Source organism: Neomonachus schauinslandi, chromosome 5 (assembly GCF_002201575.2).
Source record: "Neomonachus schauinslandi chromosome 5, ASM220157v2, whole genome shotgun sequence".
In the NCBI taxonomy this organism is placed as follows: domain Eukaryota; kingdom Metazoa; phylum Chordata; class Mammalia; order Carnivora; family Phocidae; genus Neomonachus; species Neomonachus schauinslandi.
This window is the reverse complement of record NC_058407.1, coordinates 11207161-11224870: the sequence shown is the minus strand read 5'-3', so window position 1 is coordinate 11224870 and position 17710 is coordinate 11207161.

The following is a 17710-nucleotide window of genomic DNA, read 5'->3' as shown; positions in this document are numbered from 1 at the left end:
GACTAAAACCCCAGGGCCAGCCCACTTCCTGTGCAGAGGATGGAGGGGGCAAGGCCTGGGGTGGGGACGGGGAGAGAGCGGGCTGGTGAGAAACTCTGAAACTCCTGAAGCACCTAGGGGACCAGATAAAGATCTCCCTCCTCCGCGGTGGGTGTGGGGGGGGCAGCGTGGGTGTCTTGGTAGCAGACACACTCACACACGCGCGCGTGCACTCACACACGTACACGTGCACACGCCCGGTGCCTCTCAGATAGGCGCCTTGCTGCCCATAGGAGCCCGAGGGGGTGCAGCCCCTTCTTTTCCCTCCTCCGCCACCCCAGCCCATCTCACACGGGCCGCTTCAAGCCTCTGACACCTTCATCCAGTCTCACACACACACAGCCACTAACACCCAGGCCTCACACAAACATGTCCTTTGAGGTGTCCCCAGCGCTTCTCACACTTATCCCACCCACCCCTCGGAGACCTTCCTTTTCACCCAGCCTTCCAGGGAGCCCCTTACTTAGTTTAGCATTCGGAGGGGACCATGTTCCAGGGCTCTGCAAACAGTTTGATGGCCTTTTATTGAACATTCTAGAACCTTCCTTTTCCTTTCAAGTCATGGTTCCTAAGCCTTCCCACCCCACCCGCTGCTCAGGACTTTTTTCTCAAATGATGAGAAATTGGGGGCCCCTCTTTAGAAAGGCACACACCTAGTCATGCGCAGTGTCCCAGGCCCAGGGGCCCGTGAAGTTCCATCCAGCATCCAGAAGCAGCAGCTCTGCGTTCTCTTTCTCCTGATTTTGATGACCCTGCCTCAGAGGGGGTTTCTGATAAGCAGTTCCACAGAACCTCCGATCTGCATGGAAGGAAGAGCAGCATTGACAGCCCTGGGGAGAGAGTCAGCGGGCTCCGTTCTGAGGAGAAGCAGAAGCAAGATGCCAGCGTCCCTGAGAAGAGCGAGACCTTCTTTAGAGCCTGTCCGCAGAGTGAGCCTCCCTTCCCGGGCGTCGGTGTCCACTGGGCAGAAGGAGGCATGCTGGTTCCGACCGTCTACTGCACAGAGTAAGCTCCTCCACCTCTCCTCTCTCCCAGAGCAAGGCTTTCTGGTTGCAGGAGTAGCTAATCAACACAGCCACCACAAAGATGAGAAGAATAGCCAAGATTTATTAAGCCTAGAATATTTCTGGAAGCTTCTCAAGAAACCAGGAGTGGGGCGCCTGGGTGGCTCAGTTGGTTAAGCAACTGCCTTCGGCTCAGGTCATGATCCTGGAGTCCTAGGATCGAGTCCCACGTTGGGCTCCCTGCTCAGCGGGGGGTCTGCTTCTCCCTCTGACCCTCTTCCCTCTCGTGCTCTCTGTCTCTCATTCTCTCTCTCTCAAGTAAATAAATAAAATCTTTAAAAAAAAAAAAAAGAAAGAAAAGAAAAAGAAACCGGGAGTGTTATTTCTCCCAGGAAGGAAAGCCAGGTCAGGAAGGGGAGGGTAGGAAGGATGTTTTTCACTGTAGACCCATGTGTACCACCCGAACATATTTCCTGCCCCCAAATCAATGCATTCAGTTGAAACTTTTAGAAACACATAAAGAAAAAACACATCCCCGGGGGAAGCCAGAAATCACAGGCCCAGCTTGCCGTAAGTAGTCACTGCCAGCAGCTTCGCCCATGGGGATGGCATTAGCCTGCCCTGCTTGGCCGGCCCGAAACCGTGCCCCTCCACCGCTCTTCTTTGCTTAGTCCCTTCTTTCGTTCATTCAGCAAACATTTATCGAGCGTCCAAGATGTCCCAACAGCAAGGTGGGGGAGCCTAAGCTCCCCCACCCAGGCCCAGAGGGTCGAGCTTTTGCTTAGGGGCTCAGGCCAGGACCCCCGAGGTGGAGAAGCAGAGGGGGCGATGGGGGGCCGGTCCTCATCCTCCACCTAAAATCTAACGGCTGTAGGAGCACGCGGGAGGGGGCACATCGTGGTAGAGAGAGAAGGTGGGAACAGGTCCCTCTCGCGCGTTGTGTCCCGTCCTCCTGGGCATCTGCTGGACTCCATAGGTCAGCCTCCCTCATAGTCCGGTGGAGTCGTGGGACTGAGGGGCCAGTGGGGTGTCGTGGAAGGGATTTTGTCCTACTTCTGGGCCTAAAACCCTCACCTTGTTCCTCCTCTGCGTGGGTCTGTCTCCTTCCCCCCTCCTCCTCCCCCTCCCTCTCTGTCTCCCCCTCTCCCTCTCCCCTTCCTCTCTCTTCCCCCCTCTTCTCTCTTCCCCTTTCTCTCCCTCTCCCCCCCTCCCTCTCCCCCTCCCTCTCCCCCTCTTCCTCCCCCTCCCCTGCAAGAATCCACTAGAGGATGTGAGGCCCTAGCAAGCACCTGAAGGCCCCACTCCCCACTCCCCAGACAAACCACACTGAACTGTAACAGGAGTGAGAAGGAAAGGGCCCAGGAGGTTTTGGAGGTTTGGCTTCAGCAGTCGGTGGGCTTCACCCCGACCGACACACAGAGGTGCCGCAGGTGCCGAGCTGGGTGGTAAAGCCAGGTGAGGGCTGAGCGCGCAGTCCGAGCTTGGGCCCCCGGGCGTGTGCAGAGCAGGCTGGGAGCAGGATGCTCTCCTCAGCACCCACGCCGGTCCCAGCGGCCATCACCTGCCCCTGAGCCAGGTCCACAGAAGCCCCCCTTCCTGGCCCCCCGTTTCCACTCCTGACCCCCCCAGTCTGTTCTCCACTCAGCAGCCAGAACAATCTTTCCCAAAGCCAAATCAGGTCATTTCACTGCAGCACCCCTTTAAACTCTCCAGTAGTTCCCAGTGCTTTCAGAATCAAATCCAGACTCTTCGTCTTGGCCTCAGAGCCCCCTAGGAGCAGCCCGGCCACCATGTCTGGGCTTCTCCTTGGGCTCAGGCATGGCTGTTGTTTGGCAACTCCCCGCACCTTGGGGCTGTACACAGAGCTCTCCTGCTCTCTACCGAGCTAGCCCCTTCCTTCCCATCCTCAGGCAAGGAAACTGAGGCTCGGGGGTCACCTGACAGAACGTGGCGGAGCCAGGATTCTACCCGGGGTGTGTCTGAGAGAGGATAGCCGAGTCTCTGAGGGATCCTGAAGAGGAATCCAGAAGCTTCTCTAATGGCAGGGGCCTGACAGAGCCCACTGAGGCCTGCCCAGACCTTTATCTCAGTACTTCTGGGGGTCAGACCTAGCCTCCTCCCCTCCCAGCCCCCAAACGGCCAGGTGCATCAAACGCTGGCCCCTAAAACTGCCTCTCCATGCCCCCCACACCTCCACCATCGCTCCGCACTGGGTCTCACCGTGCCCACTGCCCACCAGCCTTCCTGCACCCTCAGCTTTCAGGGCAGAGCCCCAGCAGCTCCCGGCTCCTGACGGGGGAACCCCACTTTCGCAGACGCCCTGGGGCAAGCACATACGGGGTCTTCTGGCTTCCTCCTCCTCACCCCCCATGTGGAAGCCCCCTCCCTCCCCAAGCCTGCTTTGCCACCATCACTTCGCTGGCCTCCCAGGCTCCAGATCTGATATCCGTGTTCTTCGTGCTCCCCTGTGAGCGGCCGGTTCACCAGCGCCTCCAACTCCAGCACCCCAAGCAGCTCACGTCTCAGGCAAACTGTGCCTTTCACAGAGAAAGTTATTCCTGCGGCGCCTGGGTGGCTCCGTCGGTGAAGCGTCTGCCTTCTGCTCAGGTCCTGATCCCGGTGTCCTGGGATCTAGTCCCGCGTGGGGCTCCCTGCTCGGTGGGAAGCCTGCTTCTCCCTCTCCCACTGCCGCCCGCCACTGCTTGCGCGCGCTCTCTCTCTCTCTCTCAAATAAATAGATAAAATCTTTAAACAAAAAGCAAGCCTGCCTCCCCGCTTCCTTGCCAGGACTGCTTGAGGGGAGCTAGCTGTCCCGCTCTGCCTGGGCCCGAAAGGGTTTCAGGACATGAGACGTTTGGTGCCAAGGCTGGGAGAACATCGGTCACTCCATTCGCACCCTGCTCATCCCCCACTAACTCAGCTCCCCCAGCCAGGGCGGCTTCTCCGCACACATGGGCAACTGCGTCTTGCGTCACGGCGGGCAACAGGAACTCTGTGTGACTCGTGCAGACAGTTCCAGAGTCTAGAAATCACCTGGCATACAGCATGTGTCAAGATGCAGGGAAGGAAGGAAAAGAAAGACTCAAAGTTTCCGAATCTGATACAATGACGATTCCAGAAGATACAAATTAAAAAGGACACAGGGAGTAATGTATTTGACATTTGCCATCAGCATGGTTTTAAAGGGTGGGTCACTTCATTGGTGGGTGCTCCAAGGGGCACAACCCCTGTGGGGGGTAGGTTTTGACGACCTCCATCAACAGCTCCGGCCCATGACCCAGTTGTGGCCATGTCGCAAGCTCATCCTGCAGAGAGAGGCGTGCGCACGTAGGAAATGTGTGCGCCAAGCCTGCAGCCAGAATGTGCATCAACAGAGGACGACTGGTGAGTAAGTTAAGGACTCTCCGCACGGCGGAATGCAATGGAGCCGAAGACAGCTCTCTGTTCCTGACCCGGAACCGTCCCCAAGGTGCATGGTGGAGGGACCCAAAGCCAAGTTCAGAACAGAGTGTGTGTTGGCCATGACCTGTGCAGAAGGGGCAAACGTGAGTGAGTGTGTGAGTGTGTGAATGTGAGAAAGGGTGTGCAAGTGTGTGGCGGTGTGGATGTACATGAGGGCTAGCCTGTCTGTGTGAGCATGTTGCACGGACGTGCGTGTGTACATTTGTAAGGGTGCATGCGAGGGTGTGATGGTGAGTAGGTGTGAGCACACGTGTCGTGAGTGTGGGCTGGGTGTGAAGGTGCGCCTGTGGGGGGGAGGGTGTGGTATGTGAGTGTGTGTATGTGTGAAGATGTTGTGTGTGCGTGCATGTGTCAGGCTGTGTGTGTGTGTGTGTGTGCAAACGTATGTGTGTGAGCATGTCTGTGAACTAGCGTGTACGTGCACTAAGTTGTTCTGGAAGGAGTTTCTAGAGACTGGTAGCAGTAGTTTCCTTCAGGGAGGGGAGCTGGGAGACCAGAGAGGGTGAGGAAAGGGAGGAACTTTCCTCAATAATCTTTGGTGGCTCAGTCGTTAAGCGTCTGCCTTCAGCTCAGGTCATGGTCCCAGGGTCCTGGGATCGAGCCCCACATCGGGCTCCCTGCTCAGCAGGAAGCCTGCTTCTCCCTCTCCCGCTCCCCCTGCTTGGGTTCCCTCTCTCGCTGTGTCTCTTTCTGTCAAATAAATAAATAAAATCTTTAAAAAAAATAATCTTTGGTGCAATATGAACTTTGTTTCCTGGGAACATAATACCTACTTAAGAAAATAAATAAAAGTTAGAACCAAATACAAAATAAAAAGTAGGGGGCCCTTTGTGGGAGACAAAGCTCCTCTGAGGGCTCCCCAAATACCAGTCCTCCTACGACCCCCTGATCATTTCTCACCCTTCCCGAGGAACCTGAAAATGTCCTCGAGTCTCCAGGCCTGTGGGACCACCTCCCTGTGCCGAAGGAGCACGGGGAGAGAAGCATTCTGTCCACAGTCATCCCGACTCCTAACCCTCGTCTCTCGACTGCCAGGCCACAGTCCCGTACTGGGGACATTTAGAAGAGCGTGAGACCCTCTATCAGCACCTGCAATGGTCTCCCCCTTTCCCATGGGAAACAGGTAGAAAAGAATCCTTTCGCTTTTTCTTCAGCAGGTTTCACCAAGATCTGTGATCTTTCTCAGAAGACAATCTAGGTGTTGCACAGAGGAAAGAGAATGTGTGATGTTTGCAATGTGTCCGTGAGAAGTTCCTCTCAATCTAGAAGTTACGCTTGCTTGCTTGCTTGCTTTTTTTCTTGGTGTTTTTATTAAGGAATCGGAAAAAAACGTAAAGGCCCTTCTCTATGGAGGCTGTGCCTGGCTGTCCCCACTGCCTACGGTGTCTGCTTGGAGGAAAGCAGTCAGGTGGGGTCCGAAATTGGCCCCAGCTCTGGAATGATGCCCCCAGTCAAGGTGGGCTCCAGCGACAGGAAGCCAGGGCCCCCAGACAACGGGGGACCCCCGGAAAGTAAGGATGGCATCTTCCGGCAGTGGGCAGGTGCCAGGTCGGCCAGCCCCGGCCCTGCCTCACATAGAGAGACTGTAAAACCTTCCCCTGGCCCCTGACCCTTGGATCCTGGCATGTCAGTCCCACTGCCACCCCAAGAATCCCAATGAGGCGGCTCTGAGAGAAAAGGGGCAACTCTACGTCTGCAGATCCCGAAACAGGACACAGGGAGGATACAGAAAGCCTGCAGGTCTCCTTCTGGGAAGAAGGGGCCGAACTGAGCTTGAGGAAGGGACGTTCTGGGCAGGCACAAAGTCTCTGGAGGTTCTGGGCCAGTGACGAGGATTCATGGGTGAGGATCCCTGTGGGCCATGGTGGTGCTGCAGTCTCCCTCGCTCTTCCCAGGGCACCCTAACCCTGACCCTTCCCCACCTGCGTACTCACACAAGTGCACCATCAAATTGAAAACAGGACCCCCGGGCAGCATTTCTAGGTATACAGGCTTGGTAGGCACACTCCAGGGGCCCCCCAATCCCACTGCGAGGACATCATGGCCCACATGGTGGCTCTGGACGATCAGCAATTGACTGAAACACACCCCACCGTCTTGGCCTTCCAACCTCGAGGACGGTCACGCTTGGGGGGCGTCTCCCTCACGGCGGGTTTGGGCAGGAGTCCACAGCTGACATGCCCAAGGGGGCCAGGCGGGAGCGCAGGCCTGAGGCCAGCGGGAAGACCAGGGCAGCATCCCCAGACTCCGTCCGTCCGCGCCGAAGAAGGCAGGTGGGCATGTTGGCTCCATCCTGCCCGAAAACGCCCCTTTTCAAGAGATGCTCAACATTGGGGTTTAAAAACATGTGAAATCATCCCATTTCACATATTGGCCATCAATGCTCACAAATACACAGCACATATTCCGCCCCCCCGCCCCAGGTCAGCCTCAGAAAACAACACAGGAAGGGGCATTTGCGGGCGGGGAGGCTGGGGCCCAGGGCTTATGCAGGACCCTCTGTCAGGGGCGTTTCATCTCGGGTGCTGGCCGGATATTTATCTTCCATCGTGGTCACAGAGCAGCTCTGCAAACCTTTCCTGTATTGGAGGTGTTTGCTTCTCTAGGAGCCCTGTGTCCCAAGCAACCAGCCAAAGCATTACTTTCCCAGCCTCCTCTGCAGCAGGGAGTGAGCAGGTGACCAGGCTCCTCCAATGGGAATTCTCCGCTGGAGACCTCAGTTTGGGAGCCCAGAGCCTGCGAGGCCAGTAAGGAGGCTGAGGACTCCAGGAGGCCGGAGAGGGGGGGATCCACAGGGCCTATCCCACATGCAACACCCCTCCAAGCCTGATTTGCCGGTCCTGCCAGAGATTCCCAAGCTTCAGAATATCCTAAATAAGTCCCTTTTCTAATGAAAGAGGGTTAGGGCCATGTTCTGTGGCTTGCAACAGGTGCTTCTCCCACGTGTGGAGGGACATTCGCTTAGCACACCGATTTAAGGTTTGAAGTTGTCTTTAATTGCCACCCGACCCCCACCACCCCCTTTGGCAATGGCTGACCAGCTTGGGGGACAGCGAGGTGAGAATCGGGTGAGAGGACAAGAGAAGTAGGCCTGCCCCACAGTTGTCTCTCCTGCGGCGTTGGCTGGGGATCCAAGGTGTGACACAGGCCTTGCAGCCAGGTGTAAGCCCTGGGTCTCAAGGGACAACTCAGGAGGGCCTAAGACAAAAACCTCCTGCTGCCTAGTGAAGGCTAGCGGTAGGTGACCCTACAAAGGGGCTTTACAGCGGCGTGTCTTCCTGGCTGCCTCCATGGTTGAACGCCTGACTTTCAAGTTCTGGTGAGGCCCATGCACACCCCCATTGGCTGGCTGACCTTGAATCTGTCCCACTGACTGGTTTCCACTTTGGGTGCTGGTTAATAAAGAGACAGTCTGCGGAGCTTTCAGAACCAGCAGGGGCCCCGGGATTTGGTGGGTGGCTGGTTTCGCTTTCACAGTGAGTTAGACATGCACAAACCCACCTCGGCTTGTCTGAACCAGGTCAGCACATGCCCTGTTTACCAGATGCTTGTTCCCCGGGAGGCCCTGCACCCCTCATCCCCAGTCCAGAGCAGAGTTCCTTCCACCTGCCGCTGGTGCTGGGCAGGGCCAGGGTATGTGTCTGTGACACGGGGAGCCTTGCCAGCTCCCCCCTCCCCGCAGGGAGCCCACCTGTCTGGTTTCCATGCGCCTCCTCACACTTTGCTCAGTGGTCAAGCCACCAACCTCCCCCGCCCAACCCACAGACAAGAATATTCATTTCTCCTCTTCGGTTCCACTTCATTTAGGTCCTGCCGTTCCCCTGGGCCAGAGGCTCCTCCCAGGGGACATGAGCGCTGGCTGGAAATCTAGACACCTGGGTTTGAGTCCCAGCAGGGGCCACCAACTTATGAGTCACATGTCCCTCCCTGCGGTAATCACTGTTCTAGGGCTGCAGGCCACGGGAACAAGCTGTGGCTGACTTGAGCCAAACAGAACTAGTCAGAAGAATCTAGAGCAGTTTACAGGTTCTGGAAACAGCAGAAGACCCAGACCTCGGGGGGAGCAGACTCCAGAGCAGCTATAAGAATGGAGCTTCGAAGACCCCTTCAGGGTACCAACCTCCAGCTTTTTCCCAGGTTCTTTCCGCTAGAATTCCAGGAGTCTTGTTGGCTAAATGGGGTCAAACACCCACCCCATGGCTGGAGAGGATGGGGTACTTTGACTGACAGCTTGACCAGAACCTTATCTAATGTAGGAAGGTAGATTTCCAAAGAGAAATGAGGTGCTGCTCCCAGGAACGGGGGGCCAGACGGACGCTGAGCCGGCAAGAGCCACAAGGGCCAGCCCCACAGGGATGGGATGGGGTCCGATGATCCTGAAAGCTCTTCCAGGAAAGGCATCCTCTAACTGGAGGACTCTGACCTGGGCACCTTGCCTCCCTCAGGGGAAGTGGGGGCTCTCTGCAGCTCTCAGGAGTGGCTGCAGGCTCAAAGGCGCTTTGCATGCCCAACCAGAGGGACCCCCCCCACCGCCCCGCCATCTAGGAGAGAACCAGGCAGGGTCAGGGCTGCCTGAGTGGAAAGGAGGAAAGCTCACCTCCATCCCCCATGTGAGGCTTGAACCAGTGACCTTGATCTCATGGGCCTCCAGGGGCTCATGAGCCAACCTGAAAGCAGCAGAGGGTAAAGGGCCCCAGGCCGTGCCGCTCTTTCTCAGGGCGAGGCCTGGGGAGGGCTGTGACTAGCTCAGTTCCTCGGGGCCTGGCCCTGAGGCAGCTAGCTGCACCAGCTGGGGGGCCCTGACTCACTCCTAATTGATGAATGGTTTGTGTTCCCCGAACACTATTCACAGGTCGTCGAGAGGGACCCCCCGACACTGGCTGGGAGATGGAAGACAGAGACCATGAACGAGGTTGTGCTGGGAGAGGAGGCTCCTGTCCGACACTTGGCCATCCAGCCTCCCCACGGGACGCTCCCTCTACACCCTCTGCCCCCAGCCCCTGTAGTCGCCCACCCCCAGCCTCCTCCACCATTCCAGAAGTACCTGGGAACCCCAGCTTCACCCCTCCCCGAGCCAGGGCTCAGGGATCAAAGTAGGCCTGGTGGCCAGAGGCCAACAGGGCGAGGAGGGGGTTGGGGTCAGGGTGAGGAAAGAGCCCTGGGGCCCTGCCATCAGGAGGATGTGGCCGATGGCTTCAGGCCTGCGGTTCCAGCCCAGAAGTGCTGCTGGCAACCTGGCTGGGGTCCCCTGTGCCTTTCCCGCCGGAAGCAGGGGTAGAAGGAGTGGAGGTGGCAGAGAGGTGCAACAGGGCAGGGGAAGCTGCGAGGTGTGTGGTTTAGGCTGTGAAGTTCACACCAGAGAAAGCCCGGACACTCCGGTGAGTGGGCCAAGAGAGCCGCTGCCCGCCACTGGCCCCTTTTCCTGTTTCTCTTCTCTAGTCTCTCCTCAGATCATCCTCTGCCTGCTCCTCCTCCCCCCCCCCAACATCTGTCCCTCCTCAGGGCCCAGAGCACAGACCCCTGAGGAAGTTCAGAAGAGCCCACTCAAAGATTTCAGAAGCTACAGCATCACTAAGGTTCCAGAGAACAGAGCAGCATCCAGGATGGAGAGGGCAGAACCTTCTAGAAGCCATATGCTTCCCTGAGCGGGGCCAGGTAACTGCGCCTGCAGCACTTCTCCCAGCCCTTACTATGGGCCAGGCCCTGTTCTTAGCACTTTAGACATTAATTCCTGAATACACCAAGTGTGGTTTGGCACCCCCAGGGGCTTGTTGGAAATGCAGGGTTCCAGGCCCCACCCCAGACCTGCTGAGTCAGAATCTGCTTTTTAGTTAGATTCCCCAGGCGATTTGCGTACACCTGAAAGTTTGAGAGGCATGCTGTTAATCACTCAATCCTGACAACAACTCTTTCAGGTAGGTACTCTTAGAGATCCTATTTCATGGAAGAGAAAACCAAGGCACAGAAGCTTAAGTATCTTGCCCAAGGCCACACAGGTGGTAAGTGCCAGAGCCGGGACTTGAACTCGGGCTGTCGGGCTCCAGGGACATCCTCCTAACCGCTAGGCTGCCACTGCCTTTGGCGGGAGAGAGTCCTGGAAACTCAAGGCTCTGCCGATGGTTCTGTGCCCATCCTGTCTGGGCTACTCTGGCTCTCCAGCGCCCAGTCTGGCCCTGACACCATTTCCCTGACCCCGAGCTCTCTAGGGAGAGCCGGAACGGGGCTTTTCCCAGGCATACAAGGTAAGAACCAGGGCAGTCAGCATGGAGCCTTCGTCCAGCACCTGTATCAGCCCAGCTCTGGGCTGAGACTTATGGCGGCGGCCAAAGGGGCTCAGGCAGCCTGGCCTCAAGGAGCCCAGGGCCTCGTTAGGGAGCCGGGAAGCGGGCACATGTGGGAATGCAATAACGGTAACCAGAGTTTGCAGGAGGTGTTCGGACACTCCCCGGGCAACCGCTTCTTCAGGGCAAGCCTCATGGAGGAGGCAGCTTTGAGCCAGGCCCTGAAGGAGGAAAAACGGCTAACGCAGAGCAAGGGTCAGGGACCAAGTCTGAGCAACGGGGCAGAGGTGGGGATGGACACAACGTAAAGAGGCCTGTGCGGCCAAAGCCGACACCTGGAGCTTTACACATATCCCCAAGTCCAAGTCTCATCCGGGGCCCAACTCCCCTCCCCACACACAGCATCTCATCGGGAGTGCCCAGGCTCCCTTGAATTCCCCCTGTGATGAAGAGATCGCTCCTTCCCAGAGGAGCAAGCCCAGTCCAGCTCTGATGTGCATGGGGAGGGGGTGGCGGGGGAGCGGTTCCAGCCAGCACACCTGTGCACAGGCCGGCCTCCTTCAAGCAAACCTGAGCCAGGCAGAGCCAGCCAGCCCAGCTGCTAACTGGGGAGCGAGAGATGCCTCACAGGCCCAAGGTCTCCACTGCACTGGACAGCCCCCCACCCCGGCCCCAGCCTTATGCTCTTGAAATCCTGGCTCCTCGGAAATGCCACTGTCACTCCATGGTATATCTGCAGGGGACCCGCACAGCCCGTCTCCCTACCTGGAGCACTGCAGGGCCGGAACTAGGAAGGGGACCCTCCGCACCTGAGCTCCACCTTGCCTGGAGAATCCCCAAGGCTGGTGTGTCCACACCCAGCAGGGCGCCCCCTGGACGGCGTCTCCTTTGAAGGCACTGAGCCCACCTGTGTCGTAAGTGCAGCCTGGGCTGGGATGGAGCCTGCACACCGTCCATGCATGATGCTGTTTAGTCCCTGGTGCAACCTTAGCACTCCCTCTACCATGATGCCCAGGATGAGGACACCCAGGACTCAGGAGGGCTAAGAAGCTCACATGTAGCACAAGTTGGCTCCATTTTAGAGCACCACATAGAGAATTCCTTCCCTCTTTAACCTCACTGCCATTCCTTCATGCCTGGCTCGGAACATTGCACACAAAAGGTACTCAGTGATTGCTTTAAGAACATTTGAGTTAAAACGCAGTAGGGCACAGGGACTGTGATCCCAGAAGTTGCCACCAGAGGGCGATGCTTGCTTCTCTCCAGCCTCTACACAGGGTTAGTGCAGCCGGAGGAAGAGAAGGTAAATGCCAGGAGTGGCCCACATCAGTCCCTGCTTCCTTCCCTTGGAGTTCCAGGGACCCCCTCCCCCCACACAAGACGGGATGGGGAAGCAGGCAGGGCCCCTGGATTCCAGGAGGAAAGCATGAGGGGTGCCCAAGGAAGGAGAAAGCCGAGATCAATGACCAACAACAGATCTGGAGGCTCTTGGGTCCATCCCCTCCCTGTGCTGATGATGAGTCTGAGTTCAGAGAGGGCAGCTGTCAATCTTAGGTCACACAGCAGAGTGAGGCTTGAACTCCGGCCTGCAGCCTCCCAGATCCCTTTATCCCACTCAATTCCCAGGCAGAGCAGGGAACTTAACCCAAGGGGCTCTTCATCTTCCTTTACTCAGGACCAGTCAGAAACAGATTCACCTCCCTCTCTAGGCCCTGACTGTTAGGGTCCCTGAGACAGCCCTCCACTCCTCCTGCATCGCTTTCCCTTAGCCCTGGTGATGGCATCCTCCCCCACCACTGGCCCTGACTGCCCCTGAAGGCCAAGGACTCACAGTCCTGCCTCTGCGGCCCAGACTCACATCCTCAGCCTTCCCTCTCCCTCCCTCACCCTCCTTCTCTCCCTCCCAAGTACCACTGCCATTCCCTCAGCCCCAGCCTGTGGCCTCGTAAGACAAAAATCAGATAATGTCGCGTCCCTCCCTGCTTAAAACCCCCCGAAGGTTTGCCGGTTTGCCGCTGCACTCCCGATAAAATCTCGCCTCCTTGCCCTGAGAGACCTGGGCCTGCAGCCCCTCTGGCTCCTTCTTATCCTTGTCGCCCCACCCCTGGTTGCCTGTCCACTCCTGGAAGGCTCAGAGCTCTTCCCTGTCTTGGGCTCCAGCCAGTGGTCGCTCTCTGAGGGAGGCCTTCCCAGGCCAGCCCCACCCCATCTATAGCAGACGCCGGCCTGCTCTGTCCAGGCTCTTGCCCTTGGCCCTCGAGCACTTGCTCTCCTTTGTAATTGGTTGGGCATTTGATGGAGGATTTGCTTGGTGTCTGTCTTCCTGGCCCGACCACGGCTCCTCAAGTTCCCATGGCTGGATGAAGGGGAAGTCTTGGTATCAGATTGAGGAGATGTCTGTTCATACTTTCTTTAACTCAACAGGGATTTCCTGGGTTCCTGCTGGTGGCCCCATGCCCCGGCACTATGGGACTTGCCATCTGCATAATTCAAAGCACCTTCTCTCAGTATGGGGGCAGGACGAGACACAAATAGTTGTAACTAAGGGATCACTAGCTTGAAATTTCAGGACAATCCCAGTATCGAGTGATAAGAGGAAGCTCATGAGATTTCATTCTAAACCTTTTAAGGCTTTACCTAAATAAATTAACAAGACAGAAAAAAAGAATTATTCAGTCTACATAGGCAATTTTGTCTTTAGAGAAAATGGTCATAACGAGTATAAGAGACATAGAGTGTGCCCAATTCAAACAAGACACAGGCAGAAGACAAAAACCAGAGCCGTGTTTGGCTGGGGCAAACAGGGAGGGCCTCTCCCCAGCTACCCTTAACCTCCCCAAGTCCTAGAACTCATATTCATCCAGTAAACAAATATTTATTGAATGCCTGCTATGTGCCAAGCTCAATTCTAGGGGCTTGGAACACAACAGGGAACAAAACAAAAGATTCCTCCTCTTAGAGAACTCACCGTCCATCAGCGGGGGTGGGGAGACACAATAAAGAAAACGACTAAGTAAATGCCACAGGAATTAGAAGAAGACAAACCCTATGAGAAAAGAAAGAGCGGGACGGGGGGGACCAGAAGCGCCGTTTTAAATAAGGTGGTTGGAATAGACCTCCTGGGAAGGTGATGTGAAAATCTGGAAAAAAGCAAAGTGGGGGGGAGGCCAGGCAGAACTGGAGGAGGGATGAAAAGTATGGACTGTCTTTTGAATGTGCACAATTGCTAGACTCCCTGAAATGTGCTCCATGACGCCCAGCCCGAGCCCTTGCCGTACCAGCCTGTAAGTCCCACACAAGACGAGGTGGCTTGACTTGCTCATGGAAAGTATTTATGGGATTTATGGGTTGGATCGTACAGAATGGAACACTACCTGCAACCTTCTTCTTTGCCTTCCTCCTAGCAAACTCCTACTCATCCTTCAAGACCCAAACATGTATGAACAGAGTTGGTTGCTCTCTCCTTTGAGCTACCACTCTTATTCAAGGCTTGCACCTTATACAGATTTCTTTGATAGCCCCCAATGAATGTATTTCCCTTGTTTTCCTGAAGGTCTGGTTCTTCCCTGCACTGGGAGCCCTCCAGGGGATCTGACCTCTGGATCCCTAGAACCTCCTGGAGATGCTTAATGGTGGCAGAATTGCAATCACCTATTGTCCCTTCAATGCTCCCTCTCAGGTAATGGTTTCCATTTCTGGGGACCTGGGGTACAAGAGTTGAGGTCCTTCGGGTTGCAAGCAAGATAATTGAATTTTTGTTCGTTTTAAAAAGTTGGGGGGAAAAAAGCAGTGTTGAAAATGGGAGCTTGAGCCCCTACCAAAGCTCAGGGAGGGAAAAACCAGGGCCCCAGGACTTTGGCACCTGCCGTGGTTTGGTTCCCTGACTGGAGCCCTTCCTGAATGTGCCCAGCTCTGTCACCTCTGGCTGTGGCTCTGCTTCCCTGATCCCAGGAGCAGGACTCAGGCTGCTCCTCCTGGGATTGGGGCCTCCCTTGGAGCCATCAAACACCCTGGCCACCAGGGGGCAGGGTAAAATAGACAGCTTGGGCCGGGGGTGGCGTAGAGGCTGGTGCGGTGGTAAGAGGTCCCACGTAGAGGAGGTCACTGAGCCTGGGGAGCAAACACCTGGAGAGCCTCCTTCCTGCGGCCCCACCCCACTCAAGCGTGCCCAGACCCTTCACGTGTGAGGGACCCGGGACTCCAGCCTTATTCGAAGGGTAGGTGTGAGGGAGGTCAATGCCGTGGGGAATATCTTTCACCACAAGGCAGCTCCGTTGTTTTTTTGTTTTTTTTTAAGATTTTGCTTATTTATTTGAGAGAGAGAGAGAATCCCATGCAGACCCCACCCTCCCCCCAGCTGATTGCGGAGCCCAACACGGGGCTCGATCCCAGGACCCTGAGATCACGACCTGAGCGGAAACCAAGAGTCTGACTCCCAAACAAATGAGCCACCCAGGCGTCCCAAGGCAGCTGCAGTTTTAATGAAGGCTTTGTTTTGTAAAAATTAAAATTGTAACATTTGCCAGTTTCGGTGGCAAAAGTACCGCCAACCAACATCGCGATGTCCCTGACCTCAGAGCTGGGAAGAGACACAGAGTTGGCCCTCGCCAGCAGGTGCCAGCAGGCCCCAGCACCCCACTGGCTGTGCCCACCGAGGTTCAAGGCCATGAGCTCCTCCAAGACTCCCGCAAGGGGTCCTGCCCTATCACGAAACTGACCAAAAGAACTTGAGGATGCATGGCCCCTTGCGGCCATCCTCTGCGAGTAATAGTTCAGGCCCTGGACACCTGTCAGAAAGGCCTGGGTTGGACTCCTTCAGGTGCTGCCCACTGGCTAAGTCCCAAATCCCCTCCTCCCACAGCGCTCTGGGGTTGATGCTGCTATCAACATCCCCATTTTCTAGGTGAAGAAACTGAGGCACAGAGTGGTCGGGTGAGCGCCCTCATTTCTGGGTTCCATTTGGGCCCAGGCAGTGTCCCCAGCAGCCTCTGATGCACCCAGGGAAGCTCGACTCTGCCTGGGAGGGCTGGGGAGGGTTCCGGGCCGGGGTGACAGCGGTGCCCCGCGAGCTCGGAGGCCAATCAACGGGCAAGGCTGTAACCAGGGGACGCTCAGGGCCAAGGGGGCCCCCCAAGGCTGGGAAGGCTCCCTAGGACCAAGACACCTTGGCTCAGTCAGATGCCCACATCTGGTAACGTGGCCAGAGAGCTTTGGGGAAAATGAGCCAGCCATACTTTTGACCCCTTCTCCCCCATGCGGCCCCCCCACCCCGATCCTGCTTGGGGGTTCAGCCCAGACCCTCAAGGTTCAAATGTAAATCTTGCTTCCCACAATCTTGTTCTTGGGCAGGTGTGTGTGTCTGTGTGTCTGTCTGTCTGTCCGTGGGTGTGGTCATGTGACCCGCTCTGGCCAATGAGAAGTAGGGAGAGGCTGCGGACGGAAAGACTGATTCCTCCTTCACCCACCCTGGGGTGACACCTACCTGGGACCCTCATCTCGCGGCCACCATCTTGTGCCTGCCATCCTGTGGCCCCGAGGGAAGCCGGAAATACGGGACAAACCCCGGTCCTTAGTGATGCTGCTGAGCTGCAGGGTTAACCAGCCCTGGAGCTGCCCTATCGTGGGATGTAAGGTTATTTTTCCTTTCTTTTTTTTTTTTAAAGATTTTACTTATTTATTTTAGAGAGAGTGAAAGAGAACGAGCAGGGAGGAGGGGCAGTGGGAGAGAGATAGAGGGGGAGAAGCAGGCTTCCCCCTGAGCAGGGAGCCCGATGCGGGGCTCGATCCCAGGACCTGGAGACCATGACCTGAGCCAAAGGCAAACGCTTAACTGACCGAGCTACCCAGGCGTCCCTATTTTTCCTTTCTGATGCTTTCTGTTCAATTAGCATTCCTCGCACCCTAAAGCATCCTAACAGATACAGAAGGGACGTGTAGCAAAAAGCAGAAGGAGGAAAGGATTCTTTTTCTATGTTTTAAAACAGGAAGGAGAGAGCCTGTGTGCCCAGCCGAGAGCTTTGGAAGAGGATGCCCTGACTAGACACGCAGTGCCCCCCCCCAACCCAGGACCCAGCATAGCCCTGGGGGGAGGCAGGCAGAGGGGAAGCAAGAGATGTATCAGTCTTGGGGTTCCTGGCTGAAGTGGATCCTGGCCCCTCCTCCCCAGCTGAGCCTGGGAGCTGCGCACAGAAGATCCCCAGCAGGTATGGGGCGTCTGAGACTCCGAGGGGCCATCCCTCTCTCCCAGGCCGGACCCTGGGGACGCGGCTGAGAACCCAGGGAAGAAATGGCTCCGTGTGTATTCAGGCAGAGGGGGCCGAGCTCAGACAGCCCTCTGAGGGACACAGAATTTGTGAGGTAAGCACCTGTGCAGACTGGACTGTCCATCACAAGAGGGGTGAGGACCCAGGAGGCTCTGCGGGAAAAAGCATGATTCGGCCGGTATGTGGACAGAGCCAGGAGCCCAGAGCAGTGGCACTTTGACAAACTCAGCAGGTGTCATGTGGACGCGCGGGGCCAGCTGCCCTCTCCCCGCCACCAGGATGGGGTGCTTAGGAGCAGCCCCCCTCGGACACGAGGTGAGAGAGGAGCCCCAGCTGTGGCCAAAAGCACATTTCTTCACCTTCAGCAGAATGGAAGTGCCTCATAGAAATTAAGTTTAGTGGGGAAGAAATCAAGCAAGTTCTAGATCATGTACATCTGAACTTGGGGCATCAATTCATCCTCGCCCCCCGCCCCGGGGTTAATAGCAGTCAGCCAGATGAAAGACAAGGACGTCCACCCACGCCCTCACTCTCACTCTGCTCCCCCCTGCAGCAGGTCCCCTGTTTCCTCCGTGTGCCCAGACCTCAGTTACTACTTCCTCCCGCCCACACCACCACCTCCAGGCCGACTTCACACCCCAGCCTGACCCTGTTCTGCGCA